Here is a 22,705-nt window from a genome sequence, read left to right as displayed (position 1 = left end):
GATGTAACCGGAGCCTTGTCGTCTCATCTCTCTGTATGCTGCACTGGATACAGATGACAATAAAGTTTACTTTGACTAGTGTCCTAATGAGTTGGCCACTGGGTTAACAGTGGAATTGAAGGATTTTTCCCAAATCATAGCAACACTTAATATTCTAACTGTAACTCTGTGCATCTAAGTGTGTCCTCCCCCTGAAAACGATCAGAACAAGTGGTTTACTACCACATTCTGCTGTTAGCAACTGTAAATTAGCTTTAAATTATGGAATTCTGGATTAAAGTCTTCCCTTATAGTGCCATCATAGCCATATAGATTTTTAAAGAACTTAGTGTAAAAAGTGCTGACATGGCCAGTTGTCTATCAATGAAAGATTGCGTTCTAAAGTTCAGCTGAAGGTAGCATGAAACCTAAGCAGTGGATGTGCCTCGATAGTCTAGCGATAAGTAAGCATCTAGTAAGGCAGATGAATGCCTCAGTACTGCTGAAGGTTTCATGAGGGCGGGTGCTTGGCTCCATTATAATTGTGTCCTTTACAATAAAAAAATCAACACCCCAATTAAACCGATGTATCCTTAGAGCTGCGAGCAGTTACAACGTTATTCTCGGAGTTGGTCTTTGTCATGAAACACATCTGAGAAGTCACAGAAGGAAAATTCAAGTAAGAATATGTGCAGTGAGAAGGTTTACCAGTGGCTGTGAATACTGTGTTACATTATCATAACTTCTGAACGGATGTCTTTTCCCTGTCTACCCACAAATGGATTTTTCCTCCTGCCTATCACATTTTTTTACAGCTGATATTTGCTCATGTAGCGCACGTGGCTGTGCAAAGATGCGTGTCCCGTGTTTGTGATATTTACTCATTTGGCTGCCTGCGCCCTCCATATTTCTGCCTGCACACCACTGCATGTGTGTTCATGAGCACCCATGTGTGATATTTGCTGAACCCTTTGTGTGTGGCTGCCTCATCCCAAGGTTCACTATTATCGGCACATGCACACCTTTGACAAATTACCTTAAAGTGTTGTAATATAGTCACACTTTCAACAGGACGACTGTGCAGTTGGTGGCATAGTCAGAATAACCCTGCCTGGCTTGGCTAACTGCTCCAGAATGTCTAACCAGTGTTACAATACAAAATAAAATCAATGAGCTAACCCTGCCTACATTTCCTCCATCTATCATAGATGCAAACATTTCTAATAATGTGAGCATCAGTGGTTTTCAACACAGTTTTGCAAAATGAGTTTTGGCATCATATTTCCACCAGATCTTTATGCCATACTTCTCTGGTTTGAGGGAATGTTTTGCCTTAAACTGCACCTGCTTCTAAAAGCTACCAACTGTTAATCCACACAGACAGATCAGGAATTTAGTATTTGGGTAACTGGGCTTCAAACATTGTCCAAATATCCCTGAAAACAGAAATTTTTTCCACTGCCTACCTGACTGTACTGACTGCTTGGCTGAAATTATAATAAATCAAACCCTATAATGTAAAAAACAAACAAACAAACATATATTTGCATATTTCCAGGAAACTAAATGTCCCTATAAGACTTTCCATTTTCATTCCCACACAGATGAGACTGACTATGAAAATATATTTTGTATTTGAAGTGTGTTGTGTGGCTGTCTGATTATAACCATTTAATTTCACATTGAAAGTGTCAGTCAAATGTTTCCATTTTAAACTCATGAAACTCTGGCTTGGACTTGATATCTAGTATATCAAGTCCAAGCCAGAGTTGATATATTTGTTAACAGGACAAATATATCAAGTATATTTGTCCTGTTAACCTTGATGGCTACTGTATTTGCTATCGAGGCATCTTTTAGAATTTTAATTAACAGACCGCTGGCTAAACATCAGCTGAGAAACACTTTATATTACATGAAATTCGAGTCTTTTTAATAGACTGAGGATATAACATGTCAGCTTTCACTTATTTGTTGTCCATGTCTGGTGGTTGGGGGCATATTTTAGATTCTGCCCTATTTCTAGGTCACCATTCATGGGAAATCAACCATGTGAAACCAGGCTACAAAAGGCTACAAAAGCATCAAATCGCCTTTCCTTCGAAACAGATTTCTGCACTTTCAACACCTCAATACTCAGATAGATTGGATCAACTCAACAGAAGCAAGTTCAAGTACATCAGCTTTCAGTCAGCTGTTATAAATATGGATGTGAGTCAAGTAGAAGATGAGATAATGAACAACAAAGAATCTGAATGAATAAAAGTGTCACTATTCAAATTGATCAGCATGTTTTTTCAGCACTTTCAGTCTTCCATCTATTACTTCCAGAAGACTAAAGATTACCACACGATCAGAAGATCAAGAAATCAAGCAGTTTCATCATAGATACAATTTTGCAAAACACTCTGAATAACAACAATTCTGTCAAAAGAAGGCTGTCTGTAGTAGCTCCAAGCGGTCACCAAACACCATTATAGAGAGGCTAAAGGAGCAAAGGTTTGGGGCGGGCTAAGACATATCAGCGTAAGGTAGTAGCAGGGATGCAAACAGAAAGAGATGGCCTTCAGATTTCAGTGGATCAAAATGTGAAACACTGTGGAGTCATCTCCACAGAATAAACTCGGCCCCGACCGTTCCAGTCCTCAGCGACACGCTTCTGCTCTGGATCGCATCTTTGTGGAGAAGGAGGATTATCAGGCCAAACAAACCTTTAACTTTGAGAAATGATTTCAAAACCAAGGATGACTCTTTTTGAGCTTTACTGGGGCCAAACGTCACAAGAAATCAATTTCCAACATTCTCTAATCATGCTGTGATCCTTTTAGTAGCTACAACAATCTCACAGGACATTTGCAGCTCGAACGCACACTGCCAACGAAAGATGTTTGTTGTCTCATTTAGATATCAGGAAATGAAATCAGTAGAAGCAACCAAATGCTTGAAAAGTGAGCAAAGTTGACCAAAATTATAAAAGTTGTAGTCTTGCATCTAAATGATGTATTGAACGCTCTCGTTCCCAACGTGTACATACTGACAATTTGTCACATCCCGATGCGTCTCATAGTAACGCGAAAGGTAACCGCGTCCCTATGATACACCCTGGATTGTGGATGGAAACTAATAGAATGATGCTCCCGGCAGTAACTCACGTTCAGCCGTGTGTTCCAGCCCTAACTCGAACCTTAACCTTAACTACAACCTTAGTCGTATTAGATACATTTTCCGAAGCGATTCTTGATGAGTAAGTAAAATAAATGTAGATGTCTAGATTCATTCCAAATGTGTCTCATGTTTGTGAACGTGTAACATACCGACGGTTTGTCACATAGCTTCGGTATGTTACATTTTGGGATGAGAACGTGTTGGCTGAAACTCACAGTAAAGCTCAGTAAAGTGGAAGCAAGTATCATAAAAAGGCTCTAATAACAAATCTATGAACTGTAAGGCTTAAGGAATAGAGCAGAGGATCCCACAGGCTAGCATGAAAGAGTCATCACGGTCCTGAGCATATGTTGCATCATTATTTTTGATGTTCTAAACTGGTTAATGTTTTCTTTTGGAGTTTAGCCTCATTTGCAGTCATTAGTTCATCATGAATTAAACATCTGCGTGCATCTACCACTTATTCTTGTAAATGAGAAGGTTACATTAGCATAGCAGATGCCTCGATACTCAGGGCGAGCATATACTTCAGGAGAAATGTGCTCGAGCTCGCTGTCTCCACATCACTTAATACTCTCTCCTTTTTCCTCGCTAACCTTCATCCCAGTGTTTTCGCCATTATTTTACCTTTTTTTTTCAACTTCCTGCTTTAATAAGCTCCGCTCAACCTGCAGAAGTAGGGCGATACGTTTTGTTTCCTCCTGTTTGATTGCATAAAGGTGCCATGAAATTCATCCCACCAAATGTCTATGCCTGATGGTTTTGATGAATTACTCATTTGTATCATTTGTGTAGCGTGCAGTCTAATCATCCAGAACTGGTCCCAAATGTTGTTTGGTGTGTTTCAAATCAATTTTTTATCATCCCTGGGATGCTGGGACGCTGTTCATTTTGATTGCCGATGTTACTTATCTTCATCTTCAAAATTGAACAAATTGAATAATAAAACTCTTGCCTCGTTTGTTCCCCAGTCAGGGCTGTTTTGTACATTTATTTTGATAAACATGTTCTGATCAAAAATGCACACTCTTTTTTGTATGTGCGTTGTGGCTCTTTTTTTGCAGCTGCTTTAAGTAAGTGTCGACATGCTACTCAGGGAGCAGGCACTTACATTCTGCAGGGTTATACATTTTTATTACTTTGCATTCTGTGGCATGGAGGGAGAAAACTAAAGTTTTAATGAAGAAGACTTAGAAATGCCTTTGGATTTTGAATCTTTGATGCGGATGGCTAACCGACGATTCTAAGGCAACCTCTACCTTATACTGGTGATAGTGAGCCCTTCACCATCCACTGCAATATATATTAACAGAGGAGGCAAAATTATACACATTTGTCACCAAGTAGATGTTCAGATACTTGTGTTAAAAAATAATGTGGTAAAATCTCAACTACTAATAGTACTGCTACTTCTTTACTCAAGTAAAAATGGGAAAAGTACCAGCTGTGAAATGTACTTAAAGTCATTTAAAACTTTCATGATAAAGCAGCTCGTTGGAGGACATTTCTATCAGATGTTGCCAAGATAAAATATCCTCACATGTACGAACAATGGCTTTGTTTCAATTCTAATGAATGTACCTGGCTTATACATCTGCTTTGTAGAAGACAAGCAGGGAAAAAGTACGGAAACAATAATGAAAGAAACACTGCTGTTATGCTACAAAGTAGGGTGACTCCACACATTCACAGAAAAATGAACGCAGCCAGGGGTTAAAGCAGGTGCAAGGAACCCTAATATCATTTGAAATAAGTCACAATAATTTCTAAATTTAGCTCCACTAGAATGTACAGACTGTGATCAGCTTACATGTGCTACTACTCTTTGTGGATTTTGCCAATTAAATTCAACAAGACACAAGTATAAGCTTTTAATATCACGGTTGGTTGCCACCCACAGATACTGTAGCACACTGCTCAAAAATATTAAATAAATTATCAGATTATAGCATCAAGTCGTTAAACTGGTCAGTTTAGTAGCAGAGGGGGTTGTTAATCAGTTCAGACTGCTTTGGTGTTAATGAAATTAAAACAGGTGCACCAGAGGAGGATCAACGACACAGCCACAAAACAGGAAAGGTTCTACAGGTGGAGGCCACTCACATTTTTTCCTCTCTTTCTTTATTTTTTACTAGTTTTGCATTTGTTTAGGTTCATTGTCACTACTGGCATCACGGAGTGATACTAGCTCATCACACATCAATGCAGGCCTTTGCTAGAAGGTTTGCTGTGTCTCCCAGTACAGTGTCAAGAGTATGGAGGATATTTCAGGAGACAGCCAGTTACTCTAACAGAGCTGGACAGGGCCGTAGAAGGTCTCTGTCCTATGAGCATGGCCGGTGTCTGCTCCTTTGTGCAAGGAGGAACAGGATACACAATGAATTGTTTGAATTTGCCATGAAATACCAGAGTTAGCAAGTCCAGTCTGTGCTTTTCACAGATGAGAAGAGGTTCACCTTGAATTTGATCAGAAAAATAAATAAGTCAATTCCTAAAATTTCTACTTATGTACAGTAACCATGGAAACAATAAGATCTAATACCTAAATTGAATTTGTGCAGCAAAAAAACAGGAGGGAAAATTAGCTGAAAATTCATCAATTCCACTTCATAGATAGCAGTATGACAGGCATCTAGTTAGATTCAGAGCCTTGTTTGGGTTTGATTTGATTGGTTCAAGATCATCACTAACAGCAGCTGTCTGACCAAATGCCAGCAAAACTGAACTGTCCACTTGTGAATAATCCTCCTCACAGAACAAAAGCTCTGAACTTGTTTGAAAATTCTTTGATGACCCTTCCCAATTTGATGGGCCTTTTTTAGGATCATTGCTGATGGTTTCCTACTTGGCACTGCGTTAACACACACCTGGATGCTCCAGACCAGCAAACTGCCAATACATTCACATTCACGCAGATCAGTTCTTTTGATTAGCAGAATTTTGCTGCTACTTTCTCACATTTCCCTTGAAGAGAAGCTTTCTTTTTACCAAAACTGTATTTGCTATGTAATCTCGTGATTTAGACAAATAGATTTTATTGCAGAATTTTAAATGAGCGGTGCAAACTATGTTGTATTAATTTAGATTTAAATCTATCCACATTTCGTTAAGCCAGGGGTCGGCAACCCTGGGCACATGTGCCACAGCTGGCACGTGAAGGGTTAACTGATGGCACGACCATAGCTGGACTGGCCATTGGCCCACCATTGCCCGGTGGGCCGATGGTGATTGTTTGTTTTTATGGGCCGATGTTTTTTTTGTTTTTTTGTTTTTGTTTTGGGGGGGGTGGGGGGGGGGGGGGGGGGGGATTTTTGTAACAGTATAAACAATGAAGGTGGTGGATTCGCCAGACGCTGGTCAAACGTGTAAAAAATAACTCAGTTGTATGGTGGAGCTTCCACAGAGGCCAGCAGGTGGATGAGGGAAAGGGAGGCAGGAGGAGCAGAGTGTCCGAGTGTCAGGTGAACCTGAACTTCAGGTAAGAAGTTATGACCTGCAGTCTATCTGGGTCAGATATAAACCAAGTTTATTTTAGCTGTGCTGACTTTTTACAGTCAGTTACAATAACTCGTACTGCGTACTAGCTAGCATGACAGAGTTTCTATACAGCTGGGTGGGTGCTATGACGTTACTGATAATGAACTTTATTTTATTCATAAGGTTAGTTAGTAGAGTTGCCAACCGTCCCATAAAAAATGAAATCGTCCCGCATTCAGAGAAAATATTATGTGTTTTGTGTTGAGCTGAAAAAGGAACACAGTTTGTCCCGGACTTCAGAAACAATGAAAAGACACAAAGCTGGAGTTATTCTGCGTCTTTACGCTGTCAGCTGCCTCTTCTTTGCTCATTCAATCATGAAACTGATCAGTGATCAGCTGATTGGCTTTGCTGATGCAAGTCCATTTATCGCCCACTTTGCGCCAGAAAGAAGAAACCAGCGGATGTCGCACTAAACAACAGAAGCATGTTTAATTTGATCAGCTGTTGTTAGAATTTATTTAATATTAATTTCTAGTATCAGCTGATGTTTGCTGGAGCCACAGCTGTAAAAGCTGCTGGGTCCTGATGTCGGTTTGGTTATCTGTGAGAGGGAAACATGAAGATGAAACCAGGAGATGTCCTTACTGAACCATCAGAGCTGAACAGGTGATGGAGAAACAGGTTCACCTTTTAGGTGACATGAATGAGTTGAAGGGAAGTTATGAACTGTTTCTGAGAGACAAATAACACCAGGGTCCTTTTCTATGTAGCTGACAGCTGGTAACTGTGCAGGGGCGGATCTAGCAAAGTTTTTCCCAGGGGGCAGGTAAGGCATTAACAGGGAAAGGAGAACAAAAACTTTTCTTTCTTATTCTCATTTAAAATGTCTTGCTTTTATTAAATAATTATCTGAATCTTACAACCAAAGCTTTTATCTGACGGAAAATGTAGTAAAAAGTATATGTATAAGTTCTATACAAACAAAACAGTGTACATCACTGTCACAACGCGTTTTCATTCAAAGGCTTTATGGCTTTAAAATCTGGTGGGCCGGTCTCCAGTCAAAATGCCGATCTTTTGTCCCAGTCCAGCCCTGGACACGACACGCAGTGAATTAATCTGAGAAGGTGCATTAAAAAATAAATGGCCAGGCCAGCGGTGCACATCGCAAACTAGCTCGCATAGACATGTTAGTTGTGCCGTTTCTTAATGATGGTATCTTAGCTAACAACCCCAATTACCAGATTCAACTTGTAGTTGGCTAAAAATAACTTAGCCTACTGGTGAGAGGGACATTGCTAGCTGGCAGTCTTTCCAGGCGATGTTGAAATTTCCACATTCTGACATTTCAAATGCTTCAGGAGCTTTCCGCTCAGCGCAGCATCAGCACCGCGGAAATACACAAATACATCTGTAGACTCGAGACTGATCAAAACCAGAAAGCTTTAATGAGCAGCTGGATTTGTCTCGCATTAACTGGCTGAGTTAATGCCAGTTAATCGAAATGCAGCTGATTGAACTGAAAAGCTCGACTCTGTCAAAGTTTGCAGAACTATGAACGCAGCTGGAATCCACAGCTGTGCGTGTTCATGGAGCTGCATTTTCACCTGCTGGACATCACTACCTGACAAGTTTAACTGTCTTCAGAACATTGCACAGGCCTTATTTACAATATTTGGCTCTACATGTCTGTGTGAGCAGACTTTTACTCACATGAGTCCTCAGGCAGCCGTCTGAATGCTGGACACTCGGAGACCTGTGTCTCTGAGTGGGAGACCAGAGATCACATTAACATGTGTATCCCTGTATTAACAAACATGCCATATTGGCTTAGTTTATTTTTCTTATTGTTTTGAGGAGACCATATTTAGCATTTGTATTTTCTGTTGTACAGTTCATTTGCTGTTATGGATTTTTTTTGTTTCAAAATAGCTGATAACTATTCGCTGATAGCTGCCAACATATGTGAACAAATATAATTCTATAAAGTTGTTCTATATAGTGTGTAACTGTCAATATAGAACGTTATTAAATTTATTGCTAATGCAATCATATGGCACACTGACTTCTGAGGAAATTTTAGATGCACTCATCATCAGAAAGGTTGCCGACCCCTGGTGTAAGGGGTCAATGTCATGAATGATGAATGATGACATCATGCCTTGAACCATTGGTAGACACTTTCCAGGTCCTATTGCATGATTGATCAAAATAATAGGACTTTTCTCATTCATAATTCAATCAGTTTAGAAAAAGATTAATTGAGGGGCCTGATGCATAGATGCAGTAGTTCTGTAGACCTGCCACAAATGATTTTGTCTTTCAGTCATCCACTTTTCTCAATTTCTGGACCCATAGTATATCATATCAAGATGTCCTCGTTCTTTGGCAAACATCATATTGAGGGAGAAAATGTATCACCTTCCTAAACACAATTAACCCTGATCAGGCTAATTGTTAATATTATTCTAAATTATAAATGATGATGGGTAACTGAAACTGGAAATACTATACCCTTATTTAGTATTTAGAGAACAGTATCATGATGCATTTAGTACTCTTGAGGTTATTGTTAAAGATTTTGGTTAAATATGACTTCACATCATTGTTCTTCGGGTGTCAGTAGAAGGTCAACCTCATACTTGCAGAGGGATTTCTAATGACTCCACATTGAGAAAGTTCAAGCAGAGTCGTTGTAGCTCATTAAACACATACTGCAAATTTGTTTCTGGTGGTGGGAATTAAAAGGTTGTTTATAATAATTAAAATGTACATCAAATGTTTAAAATTATATTTGAACTGGATATCATTGTTGATCATTTTGTAAATGTGTTTTTTTCTTAATTTGTCACTATTTTTTGTACAGTTGTTGCTGTTTTCAGTTGCCAGATGTGTCCATGTTTCTTTCTTTTTAGATATTGCAAAAATAAAGACACTATGTTACAAATTGGTGACATATTTGAAATTGGTGAATCTTGGTGACAGATCATAAGTGAACACTTTTGTAATAAGACCTTGACAGAGAGGAACATTATTATGCCCACATTAGATTGTAATATTCTTGCAACAGTTTAACATTTTATGTACTTACTGCTAATATTCGTTGTATTGACAGACACAGTGAAGAGGGAGAAAGACATGCGGCAATTGGCCAGGGGTCGGACTTGAACCCGGGCCGGCCGCTCTCACCCATATGGCATGTGGTTGTCTGCTCAAAGCCCTAGGCGACCAGTATTAAAATTAACATAAGTTAACCTTGCTGCTGGTCATTGCTTAGCAGCATAGCAGCATAATAACAAACCACTGGATTTGAGTTTGTATGCATCTTACCAAGAACACTGTTTTTCATCTATTTCCATAACCTCCTTAAGAGGAAGATCCCAGTCATCATCAGTTTAACATGATTGTAGCCATCAGAAGAGTTTATTTTCTGAAAAATGTGAAAAGGGCAATTAACAGCTTCAAGGTTCATTCTGTAGAACTATTGCACCTCCTGTAACTCTCCCCTTGGGCTTGATAGAATCAGCAGACCAACATTGTGGCTCTCACACCAGGGTGTGGCCTTTCTTACACAACATCGCTGCTGCCATTTATCTCAGCACAATCAAACTGGCTTTCTTTTCCCTTCGAGACCTTTTCAGCTGTGCATAAACAATCCTTGATGTGTTTTCTGCTGGACACCAGCAGCCTCCATCTGGACAGACCTGCTCAGAAATCAGATGTTTCCTTAATATTTCTAGCTGTTATTTACAATCACGGTGTTTAACAGAGTCACATGTTAGAACCACTGAGATTACACACAGCTATGTGGAACGCATTTTTACCTCTTAACTGCAATAAATAGCCTACTGAATAATTGAGTCTTTTGCCCTTGAAAGAATTTTACCGTTTGCAGCATAGAGATTGCTTGTGTCGTGTTAAGTAGATATGCCTTTCAATAACCTTCCTCATTTGAAGCCACTTTCTAAAGGTCTTTGAAATGCATATTTGTACCCATACGTAATGTAATTGGCTTCTCATTGGCAGAGTTGGGGAAGAAGATAATGATCAACTAGAATAAAGAGACTGAAATGTAACTCAGCAGGGAATTAAATTAATTTCCATACTTCCTGTTCATGCCCTCTCTCCCTTGTGCCTCTTTCCCATGCTTTGTCAAAGTCTTTCTTGATTCTGACCCTACAAGGTCAAGGTAAGAGAGCAAAGCTAAAATACCTAATTTTAATCAATTTATTGGTGTGGTCAGCAGATAGGTCGAATGCTAGGAGACCAGATCATTATCTATTTAAAGTAGTGGTCATTAAAAACTAACTTGTGTATGTATATATGATGATATACGATAGGAGGATTAAGATGAATTTTGAAATGTTTTGTTAGAACAATATTAAAACTTGAATCAATAACTCCAACACTTACGACAGTTTCACGGTATTATTATAACATTCCTCAGTGACGGCGTTCTCATGTTTAACACTAAAACTGTGAAGGGGTCATGCTGATCTTGTAAATCTTAAAATAAAATCCAATCTTCTCCTATATCACAACTTTTCCTGATGTGGGTTCAACACTATATTCACCTTTATTCATCATATAGTGATTTTTGGGGGGTATGGGATCAATTTTACAATCACTTACCCAGAACCACCAAGGACATCATTTTGACCATATGTGGTGATTAATAAATAAATACATAAATGACTGCACTAGGTTCTAATATTAACATGTACAGTGTTGTATTATTTCATAGGGCCAGTAGCATCCATCTACTATACTTTACATTTGTACAGTTTATCAGAGTAATTAACTAATTTAGTAGTAATTATAAAGATTGCATATCACAAATATCTATAGAAGTGTGTGTTCATTCAGGGCCATTCATTCAGCAGCTTCTACGATAATTCAGTTCAATTCAGTTTTATTTACACAGCGCCAAATCACAACAACAGTCGCCTCAAGGCACTTTATATTGTACAGTAGATCGTACAATAAGAGATACAGGGAAAAACCCAACAATCATATGACCCCCTATGAGCAGCACTTTGGCGACAGTGGGAAGGCAAAACTCCCTTTTAACAGGAAGAAACCTCTGGCAGAACCAGGCTCAGGGAGGGGCGTGGCCATCTGCTGTGAATGGTTGGGGAGAGAGAAGGAAGACATAGGCTAATTATGCCTGCTGTATATTTTAATGGTACCAGTCTTGTCAAAGGACTCAGGTGCTGACTCTTTGAGGTAGAACTTGATAACTTGAAAAAATAACCTGTATTCAGGTGCAGGCAGTCACACACAAATCTACAGTCTTCCTGTATTTAGCTTTGTTCCTCCTACCCCAGACACATCTGGCCAATGAGCTTGCTGAACATTCTCACGTGATTTATAGTGACACATTTTGGTTTGCTTTGAGTTCCCTTGAATTTTTCTCTGTGTGAAAACAAACCAACCAAAAAGCTACAAGTTCACAGACTCTTCAGCTCATGTGGACCAGAGTGAAGGACCTATAGGATTGAAAAAGCTCTAAAACAAAAAAATACTCAGATAAGTTAAATTTAAGAATGTAGAAAACTGTTCAAACACAGGTATTTTAAAACATTAATCACATTCTTCAATAATGAATCATGTCGCTTTGCAGCATTTCATAAAACTGCACGTTATACTTGAAAATGTTACACATACGTGTAGGTCTAAATCTTTAACGCGCTCAAGGATTTGACTAAAACACGAGAGCTGGGTTTAGACTTCTAGCTGTCTAAAGGTAAGTTAGGTTTAGCTAAAGGAATGCAAACAATAATTATTTTTTCTGTTTTCAGGCCAAAGGTTTATGTATGAGCCACAGAAGCAGACAAGGTAGTGAGGCAGAAGTCGCTTGTATATCCTCAGAACTGAGAAAAATGGAGAGCGACACAGAGTTGGCCCTTCTGCCCTCAGAGGGCTCTTTTAAGGTGGAGGGATTTTTCCCTTCAGAATGCTCTTAAGCAGACATTATTGTGATAAATCGCCTGATACGTTGGTCTCAAGCTGTATCAATTCAAGCCTTTGGCTTCAGACCTTGTAATAGCAGACCAACACTTTCTCTCATTCTGTCTCCAGTCATATGCAGCTATTTCTAAGAAATATAAGTGTATGAATGTAAAGAATGCAGTTCACATGTGCTTCTACTTCTCTCAAAGACCAAAACTAAAGAATATTAAGGTGGCAGACAACAAATCACTGTGGATGATTCTACATGGAAATATTAAAAAAAAATAATGAATAATGCCTCACCGAAGTTGACTCAAAGGCAAAGGCTGGGGGAAGCAGCTCGCCCACGTCTAATTAGAGCAGACCTTCCCAAAGTGTGGGGCCCGCCCCCTAGGGGGGGCACAGAGCCATTGCAGGGGGGCTTCATTGGGAGCAGCGCTGGGCTCTTCAAATTATGGACAAACAGTATCCCACATTCTTGATTTCTAGATCACAAACACTTGTTGTAATGACTAACTACTCCTGACATTTTGGAGATGTTAGCTCTTTATACAGTAAAGTTACAGCAGGATACAAATAATATCAGGCTGATCCTGCCACAATTTGTTCCCCGGTTCAAATCACGGACAAACAGTACACAGTTGTTTATGTTTTTAAACCAGTTTCCGAACATTTTTCTTGTAAAACAAAGGGGGGCCCAGCAAAAAAAGTTTGGGAACTACTGAATTAGAGGATATTAACATTTTTCTCATTTTTTTTAAAGTATTAATTCCATGATGTGGATATGTTTCTAGCAGTTAGCTTTTTGTCAGTCCTGGCTTTATAAGCTTCAGGATTATTCAACACAGTTGAAGTAAAGTGAATATATTTCTAAAGGTGCTACTGACATGAAACCCTCACCAGATGTCGGTAACAACCCGTCCAATCCACACATGCAAAGAAGTCAAACTGTAGATGTCCATAAGTTAAGTTATGTGTAATAATAAATAACACAGGGAAAAAGTATTAAACACACTTACTGAAACATATTTAATACTTCATATGAAAGTCTTTGTTGGTGATGGCAGCTTCACAAGATGCCTCTTATGGAGAAACTAGCATTGCATTGCTCAGGTTTGGCCCACTCTTCAACTCCTGAAGGTTGCTTTGGCCCCTTCTATAAACTCTGAACTTTAGTTCTTGCTGTTTGCAGCTGGATTCAGGTCAGGTGATTAGCCACGCCTTTCTAGCAGCTTTATTTTTGAGAGTTTGCTTGACTGCATGTTTGGGATCATTATCTTGCTGAAGAATGTCCAACCTCGTTTCATCTTCACCAACAGACTCCAGACTGTTTGACAGAATTCAAATCATTGACGGATTGATATGATACAAAGTGTGCCAGTGCCATATGCTGAAAAACAGCCCCACACCATGATGTTCCCACCTCCAAACTTCACTGCTGGTCTGGTGTTTTTGAGGTGATATCAGTGTATTCTCACATCTGCGTATGATGGAACCCAAAGAGTTCAGTTTTGGTCTCTTCTGACCTGATTCTCCTGGTACTACACTGGCTTGTCTAAATGATTTTCTTCAACCATGGAGTCTTGTGTGGTGAACGTGCATGCAGGCCATGGTGGTTGAGCGCATTACTTCTTGTTTTCTTTGAAAAGTTGAACTTGCTGTCTTTTTTTTTTGGTTCTCCACAAATGCTCCTTAGTTCTTGGAAAACTCGTCTGATAATTCTTTTCACTCCTCCTTGAAATCTTTTGGGGAACACTAAAATTTCATGCTGAAATAATGATCTCACTGGAACCTTCAGCAGTTAAACAACTCCTTGGTGGCAGAGCCCCTGGTGTTGATGAGGTCTGCCCTGAGTTCCTGAAGGCTCTGGACGTTGCAGGGCTGTCCTGGTAGACACGTCTCTGCAATGTTGCGTGGAGATCAGGGGCAGTAGCCGTGGACTGGCAGACCGGGGTGGTGGTCCCCATCTTTAAGAAGGGGGACCGGAGGGTGTGTTCCAACTACAGGGGGATCACACTCCTCAGCCTCCCTGGGAAAGTCTATGCCAGGGTGCTGGAAAGGAGAGTTCATCCGCTAGTCGAACCTCGGATACAGGAGGAACAATGCGGTTTTCGTCCTGGTCGCGGAACACTGGACCAGCTCTTTATCCTGTCAAGGATACTTGAGGGTGCATGGGAGTTTGCCCAACCAGTCTACATGTGTTTTGTGGACTTGGAGAAGGCATTCGACCGTGTCCCTCGGGGTGTCCTGTGGGAGGTGTTGCGGGAGTATGGGGTGTCTGGCCCATTGCTACGGGCCATTCGATCCCTATACAACTGTTGCAAGAGCTTGGTTCGCATTGCCGGCAATAAGTCGGACTCGTTCCCGGTGGGTGATGGGCTCCGCCAGGGCTGCCCTTTGCCACCGGTTCTGTTCATAATTTTTATGGACAGGATTTCTAGGCGCAGCCAAGTGGCGGAGGGCTTTCGCTTTGGTGGCCTCAGAATCTCATCTCTGATTTTTGTGGATGATGTGGTTCTGTTGGCTTCATCGGGTGAGGGCCTCCAGCTCGCACTGGAGCGGTTCGCAGCCGAGTGTGAAGCAGCGGGAATGAGGATCAGCACCTCCAAATCTGAGGCCATGGTTCTCAGCCGGAAAAGGGTGGAGTGCCCACTCCGGGTCGGGGATGAGTTCCTGCCCCAAGTGGAGGAGTTCAAGTATCTCGGGGTCTTGTTCGTGAGTGATGGGAGAAGGGAGCCGGAGATCGACAGACGGATTGGTGCTGCAGCTGCAGTAATGCGGACGCTGCACCGGTCCGTCGTGGTGAAGAGGGAACTGAGTGTAAAAGCAAAGCTCTCAATTTACCGGTCGATCTACGTCCCTACCCTCACCTATGGCCACGAGCTGTGGGTAATGACCGAAAGAACGAGATTGCGGATACAAGCGGCAGAAATGAGCTTCCTCCGAAGGGTGGCTGGCCTCTCCCTTAGAGATAGGGTGAGAAGTTCGGCCATCCGGGAGGGGCTCAGAGTAGAGCCGCTGCTGCTCCACATCGAAAGGAGCCAGCTGAGGTGGTTCGGGCACCTGACAAGGATGCCCCCTGGGCGCCTCCTGGGTGAGGTGTTCCGGGCATGTCCCACCGGGAGGAGGCCCCGGGGCAGACCCAGGACACGCAGGAGAGATTATATCTCTTGGCTAGCCTGGGAACGCCTTGGTGTTCCCCTGGATAAGCTGGAACAGGTGGCTGGGGAGAGGGAGGTCTGGGCCTCTCTGCTTAGGCTGCTGCCCCCGCGACCTGGTCTCGGATAAAGCGGATGAAGATGGATGGATGGAACCTTCTGCCGTTTAGAAAATCGGTAACCGGCTCCATCAGGATGTTTTACAATAAGGTTGGGAAAGTCTTGAGAGAGCTGATATTAATTTGCTGATATCAAAGTGGCAGGACTGCTTTTTAATCACTGATAGATTTCAGCTGATGTCATGACTGTCAATGCTTTTTTGCGCCTTTCTACATGTGTTCAATACTTTTTCTCTGTGTTATTTCTCATTACTAAACAACATTTAATTTATGCGCATGTATGTTTGATTTCTTTGCATGTGGATGGGTTGTTACAGACATCTGGTGAGAATTTCATGTTAATATCCCCTTTAGAAAAAATGCATTTAATAAAGAACACACTCATTCTTTCAGGTCTATGGTTTTGGTTTTGATGACATCTGGTACTCAGCAGGTTAGAAATGAGAGAAATACAACTTTGGATAAATAACAACATACCACATATTACATGTTATGTCATCATCTGTTTAACAATAATAAAGCCCAAATGCAAAAGCAGTCTATGAGAAATGAAGTACGCTCATACTTGATTAATTGATCATCATAAATAACTTCAGGTTAGAGCTACTACACGTGAGTCTGTAAGATACTGAATCGTGGGGTGCACTTAGGTGTTATTCTGCTTTTGTGATAACTCTGATTTCTGTGCTTCTCTGTGAGGACGAGCATCACTGTTGGATGTGTAACGTGAAAGTGATGAACGTTGACTCATCTGACTCTGAGGTTGGTCCACTGTGTTTGGTGCACACAGAGTAAAATGAGGATATACATTTACAATGAAGTCCAAAGAAGCGTTATGCTCTCGGGGTGTTAAAGGGATGATCTGATAGTTCAGATAATGTAATCATTATGTGCTTGTTATCCACATGCCTTCAGTACTCTGTACTTTCCATCACAGAATTCTGCCTGCAATCATTATGATTACTTTGCTGAGTTGGCAGATTCTCGTTGACCTCACAAAGATATTTTGAGCAGCACTCAAGTTTGACAGCTGTTATTATTCTGATCGATGTGTTTTCAGCAGGTTTTATTTTCTTTGGTGAACGGAGATTCTAGCACAGCTGAATAAAGTTCAATAATCATTTAGGGCTCTCCCAATATAAATGAATAAATAAATAAGCATTTTTTTATGTTGGTTGCTTGACCCAGTAGATTCTGTACAACAGTTTCCACAATAAGTTCATTGTAATGTAGAGTTGTATAATGATTTAATTTGAATGTGAAAGTGCCCGTGGGCTTTAGAAAAAGTGAAGTGTTATTAACATTGTTTTATACCTACTTTTTATTTGTCTCTCTGCAGTCTCTGAGTGCTTGTGCGGTGTCCTGAGGAATGCCTCGAGGTGAGACACTCACCTCGAGGCTTGAGGCTCGTTGCTTTTCCCCATGTAGAAAATGTAAGTAATGCATTTATAGTCAAATTTAGTCATTAACAACATTTTTTACACTTTTGCATTTTCTTCTCCTAAAATGAAGAAGGCCTGTTGCAGTTGTTAGTCTTATCAGTGTATAACAAACACATTGCATTTATAACTAGCAGACAGTCTTTAATGTGGCAGAACGATAATGATATACAGTATATACCTGTATATACAGGTAAGATATAGTAATATCAGGTGACTTTATTAAAAAAAAACAGTAATGCATTTACAGTGGCTTACTTTGCTAGCCAAGTCTACTATCTATATTTCTGCATTCACCGTGTACCTGTAGCACATCTGTCAAAGAACCACTGCAAGCGGAAATATTAGTACAGCTCGAAATTTCCATTACGCAGTGTATAACCACAAGTGCAGCTGAAGTCTGTACAATAACCACATATCCAGCCACTGCTTCACGCATCACAGCCGGGAAGAGCAACTGCAGCTTCGCCCACAGCCAGCGGCTATAAACTGCCATAGATTGGTCTTTTAAAATGAGTAATGAGCAATAAATGCATTATGTGAAGTGCTGTCATCTCTCTTTTCTGTAGTCTCTGAAGAGTCTTTTGCTTAAAGAGGAGCTATTATGCTTTCCGGTGCAGTATTTTTACCCTTGAACTCTACTTTGCATGATGCACAGTTCAAAATAATTCTTCTGCACCCCGTTTTTTGTGCAGCCTCTCAGTTCATTCACTTTTAGCTCATCTTCATTTAAGGTCACCCTCCCCTTAAGTCACCTCTCTTGCCCCATGAAAACAAAAGATTCAAACAGTAGGTAGGTGGGTGGGATTTGAGGGCTTACAGGCAAAACTGTGTGTTTGAGATGCCCCTATGAGAAATCTTCCCTCTCTATGACATCATGCAGAGGCAAGAGTTACAAAAAGAAAAACGAAAATGGACCAAAGTGGGACGTCTGAAGCCTGAGATTTTTGGATTTTTGTGCATAAGCTGCTGCCATTATTTAACATGATCAATTTTAATATGACACTGCATGTGTGTGTGTGTGTGTGTGTTTGTGTGCATACCATAACAGCAGAAACTCATGTACAACAACAAATAAGAAAAATGACAAAAACAGGCAGAAGTGTGGTGGTTGGTGTGGACTGGAACAACAAACCAGGTATTTAAATACATCAGATGAGAGCTTTTTGGTAGCTTTACTAGTACAACATAAATTACTAGAAAATATAAGAGTCATCATTTAATACTCTGTTGTTGTGGATTCTTAATGAGATTTTAATGTCAAACTCTTACACAGGCTTTCTGTGTCTCTTCTGGGTGTTTCCCCATCTTGGATACACACACACACACACACACACACACAGAGCACTGGTTCAGCTGAATATCCTTTCTGTCTTATCATTTTCCCCTTTTACCATATTTCTTACATTCCATCCCTCTCATATTATGCACATTATGTCATCAGCGTGGAGAAATGAAAACACCCAGCGAAGAGCTATTGATCATTTCTGTCACACTCTCATTTTTTCTGTAATATTTTTCAGCTAAATCTATGTCTGTCCCTGATGTGGATGTTCCTTACATTTCCATGTTTATCCCGGTAACCCTTCCTGATTTCTGCCTTCTTAGTTCGCTTCACTCCTTTCAAAATGTCCTTATGTGTGTTTTTACAATCAGATAATCATCTTTCATCACGTCTCGATAACAGTTAATGAGAGTGTAACTGTGCATGGTCATGGTTAGATAATTGACCAGTTGACTTCATTCTTGGTGCTTTTAACGTGCCCTGAGAAAAAGCCCCACTCAGAACATAAGTGAACACATGAAATCTGTTCTGGTGAGTCACTTTCAATCAGATTCACCTTTTTTCTTCTCTGGAAACACAGATTCAAGATATGAGAATCATCGCAGGTCTGAAGTGGTAGGAAGATGGGAATACATGTATGCCTTTTATTTGCACACTATTCATGAAATTCAGAGGCCACAGAAAGAAACATTTTAATGCAGGAATTAGGTGCTTAACTTGTACTTTTCCATTATTTTGCAAGCAACCGTTTTCTGATTTTATGCTTCATATGATACAGTCGAACAAATATTAAGTTCTAATTCCAGTTACACTGAAAAGTTCTTGGTCCAGTCCCTTAAAACGACAAACCAATCAGCCGGTTTGCTGTCAGTCAGGCTGGATTCGCTCTTCAGTTCCAGAAGAAATTAGTTCTTTCAGATATTCATATGACCTAATATTGCAACACAAGAAATCAACATTTTCTGTAAATAATTTAAACTATTTCAAAGAAACAAACAGGAATAAAATGTATTGTAGCAGATGTCTCAGGGGAAAGCAGGATGCTGCTGCCATCTATCAGGATAATATCAACCTGGGAGTTGCTCCTGAGTCATTGTTATTGTTGTCACAGGGCGGGGTGCTGATCTCTACATCCATTAGCTGAGCTACAACAAATGGTTTTAAATAACGCAGAAAAAAAAGAAACAAGTTACATACTGACCCATAAAGGCAGAATCTGTTGCTGGAGCATATTAATATATTTCTACCATTTCTCAGTGGATTTATTTGCTCTCTATATCTGGGATCTGTTTGAGCCGACACAGGTTCAAAGTTGGATCTGTCAACTGTGCAAAATAATTAAACCGTGTGGCCTAAGTCAAATACATTAACAGTGAACTGTCACTTTAGATTATTTGCACCAGTCCCAGAAGTACAAAAACCTTCATAAATGAACATCATGGGCCCTGCTGGCTTTATGAATATTGCAAACCCGAAGGTAGTGAGAGAATAGGGTCTCACCTGGCCTGAGGACATTGCCTCAGGGTTTGGGTAGTTTATTGAACTTGGGTCATAAACTAGAGATTAACTGAATTCATGTTAAACTTATATCAATTATTGCCATCAAAACTTGTTTGGATTGATCTTGACTGCTTTCTAAACTTCTCACTGATAACCAGAGTAAGTTCAAGTATCTGTTTGTGATCAGCAGCACTTTAAATCTAATCCTATACAGCAACGATTTAAGAACAGGCAAAATATGACAGCAACTTTTTGAATGAATAAATATATAATTATATATATAATGTTATATATAATGAATCTATCTATATCATTATAGTCACATAATTAATTGCAATAAAAGCATAAATGAGCATCTCAGCATCATTAAAATAAAAAAAAAAATAGAATAGCTTTATTTAAAAGTCGTAACTAAAAAAAACAAACAAAAGGCTTTAACTGCTGATTTGATTGTTGGGCCAAAATTCAAAAGAGGACAAAGGAAAAATAGCAGCAGGGAGGTGAAGGACAGAGCTAGGTTTGCTTGGTTGGTCTGTTGGAATGAATAGAAATCAAAAAGTGTTTCTTTGGAAAGTTATTTCATTCCTGAAGTCTTGACAGTCTTCAAAAATTTGTTTAGACATTTTTTTTTCAAATTACATAAGGCACTTTTGCCTTATTTACTTCCTTTAAACTTATTTAACCACAACTGATGGTTTAATTCAGGGCAGTGTGACTTCAAAGAAGCACCAAGTTAAGGAGACAAGTGCAATACCAAATGCCAAAGGTATTTAAGGATTCTTCTGCATATGAATCAGACTGAGGAGAGTCTCTACAACCTACAGTTTAGTGAACTGGTAAGCAGTAGTCGATGTGATTAGGTGAAAGCATAACGCTTGAGCACTGACTGTGACAAATACATCAGGAACATCAGCTTCAGAAATGACAGCAAATACTCTGTCTCCTTGTCAATATCTCCATACAGTAGCTGTGTGACTAGTGCGAAAACAGGAAAGATTAGTGTTTCTGTGAAACTTCATAAAGGCATAAGCTGCAGTAAACTGGTTATTCTATGAATGAATACAGGTTTCAACGACAAGATTGTGTTAGTATATCAAATAAATCCATCTGTTTATCAACCTGCATCACAGCATCCACAATATATTCAAACACATACGATTTATGCAAAAAGCACAGCGTTTACTTTGAAGACTAATGGTCTCTGTCCATTGTGCAAGCTTGTTCAAGTTTTATTTTACAAATTGGATAATGGCACATTGCTTCAGTTTATGGAATTGTATTGCTTGTCCTTGTCCAATGTGACAGTGAGAGCGGCAAAGCTTAAACATCATCCAGGCAGCAGCGGTCAAATGTTCAATCCATCAATTAACACGAGCAGACTAATGAAAATAGGAAATATCCTCACAACTGGCATTTCTCCTTTTACAACTTGTTTATAGCAAAGTTTTGCTATAAACAAATGAAAAACCTTATTATAAAAGTTCTGCAGGGTGGTTACGCCCCGCCCCTCCCTGAGCCTGGTTCTGCCAGAGGTTTCTTCCTGTTAAAAGGGAGTTTTTTCTTCCTACTGTCGCCAAAGTGCTTGCTCATAGGGGGTCATATGATTGTTGGGTTTTTCTCATATTATTGTAGGGTCTACTATACAATATAAAGCACCAGCAAATATAAAGTCACCCTTAAGGTAACTTTTGCTGTGTTTGGTGCTGTATAACTAAAATGGAATTGAATTTCTGTGAATGTGCTTCTGTTTTTTTACCGTATTATGGTTGTTTACAAAAAAGACAACCAAATCCTAGCCTGAACTGCAAATGCAGCTGAGCTGGAGGTTAAGGTTAAAGACTGCCTCCAACATGCAGCCCACAATCTTCCCGTTTCCAATCAAAAATGAGAAAATAATGAAAATAATTCAGTTAAGTTTGGAGACCCTCTTTTATCTCAGTCAGAAATCCCATTTATGTTATATTTCCAGTAACCAAGGGGGGAAAAGTCCAGAGATTCATTCTGGAAACAAACACACACACACACACACACATACACATACACACACACACACACACACACACACACACACACACACACACACAGTTTTAGGGTGAGTAATCCCTAACTCCCTGCTCTTTGTCACAAACATGCACTAGATACTGCCTACACACATACAAAGTGCCATTAGGGCTCCCTACCTGCTCTCAGCTTCAGAATGATTGATAGAGCCTTCACTGCAACACGCAGGTTGTTTAGTCACACTGATTACCCCACATATGTGTGCGCACATGTGTTTGTGTGGACTCCATGTGTGGCCACTGAAGGATGGCACGCGTGCATTTCATTTTTGTGTGAGCGTGTGGCACAGGTGCAGTTTGCAGCTGCAACACATGATAAGGAAATGTGTGTGTGTGTGTGTGTGTGTGTGTGGTCAAAGTCAAAGATTACTTTGAGGTTAAAAGTTGCGATGTCCTTTTTGAATGATGACTTGTGGCATTTTGAGAAGCGAGGGGACAGCAGAGCGATCCACTGGGACCAGCGGGAACTGGAAGGTTTGGATGTATTTTCAAGAACTTTCCAAGCTAGTTTTGAAAAGTGAAGTGGAGGTAAGAACTCAGGGCTTCTGCAGCAGACGTAGAGCCAAAC

This window comes from Neolamprologus multifasciatus, chromosome 2, assembly GCF_963576455.1.
Source record: "Neolamprologus multifasciatus chromosome 2, fNeoMul1.2, whole genome shotgun sequence".
In the NCBI taxonomy this organism is placed as follows: Eukaryota; Metazoa; Chordata; class Actinopteri; order Cichliformes; family Cichlidae; genus Neolamprologus; species Neolamprologus multifasciatus.
Note: the sequence above shows the minus strand (reverse complement) of the source record.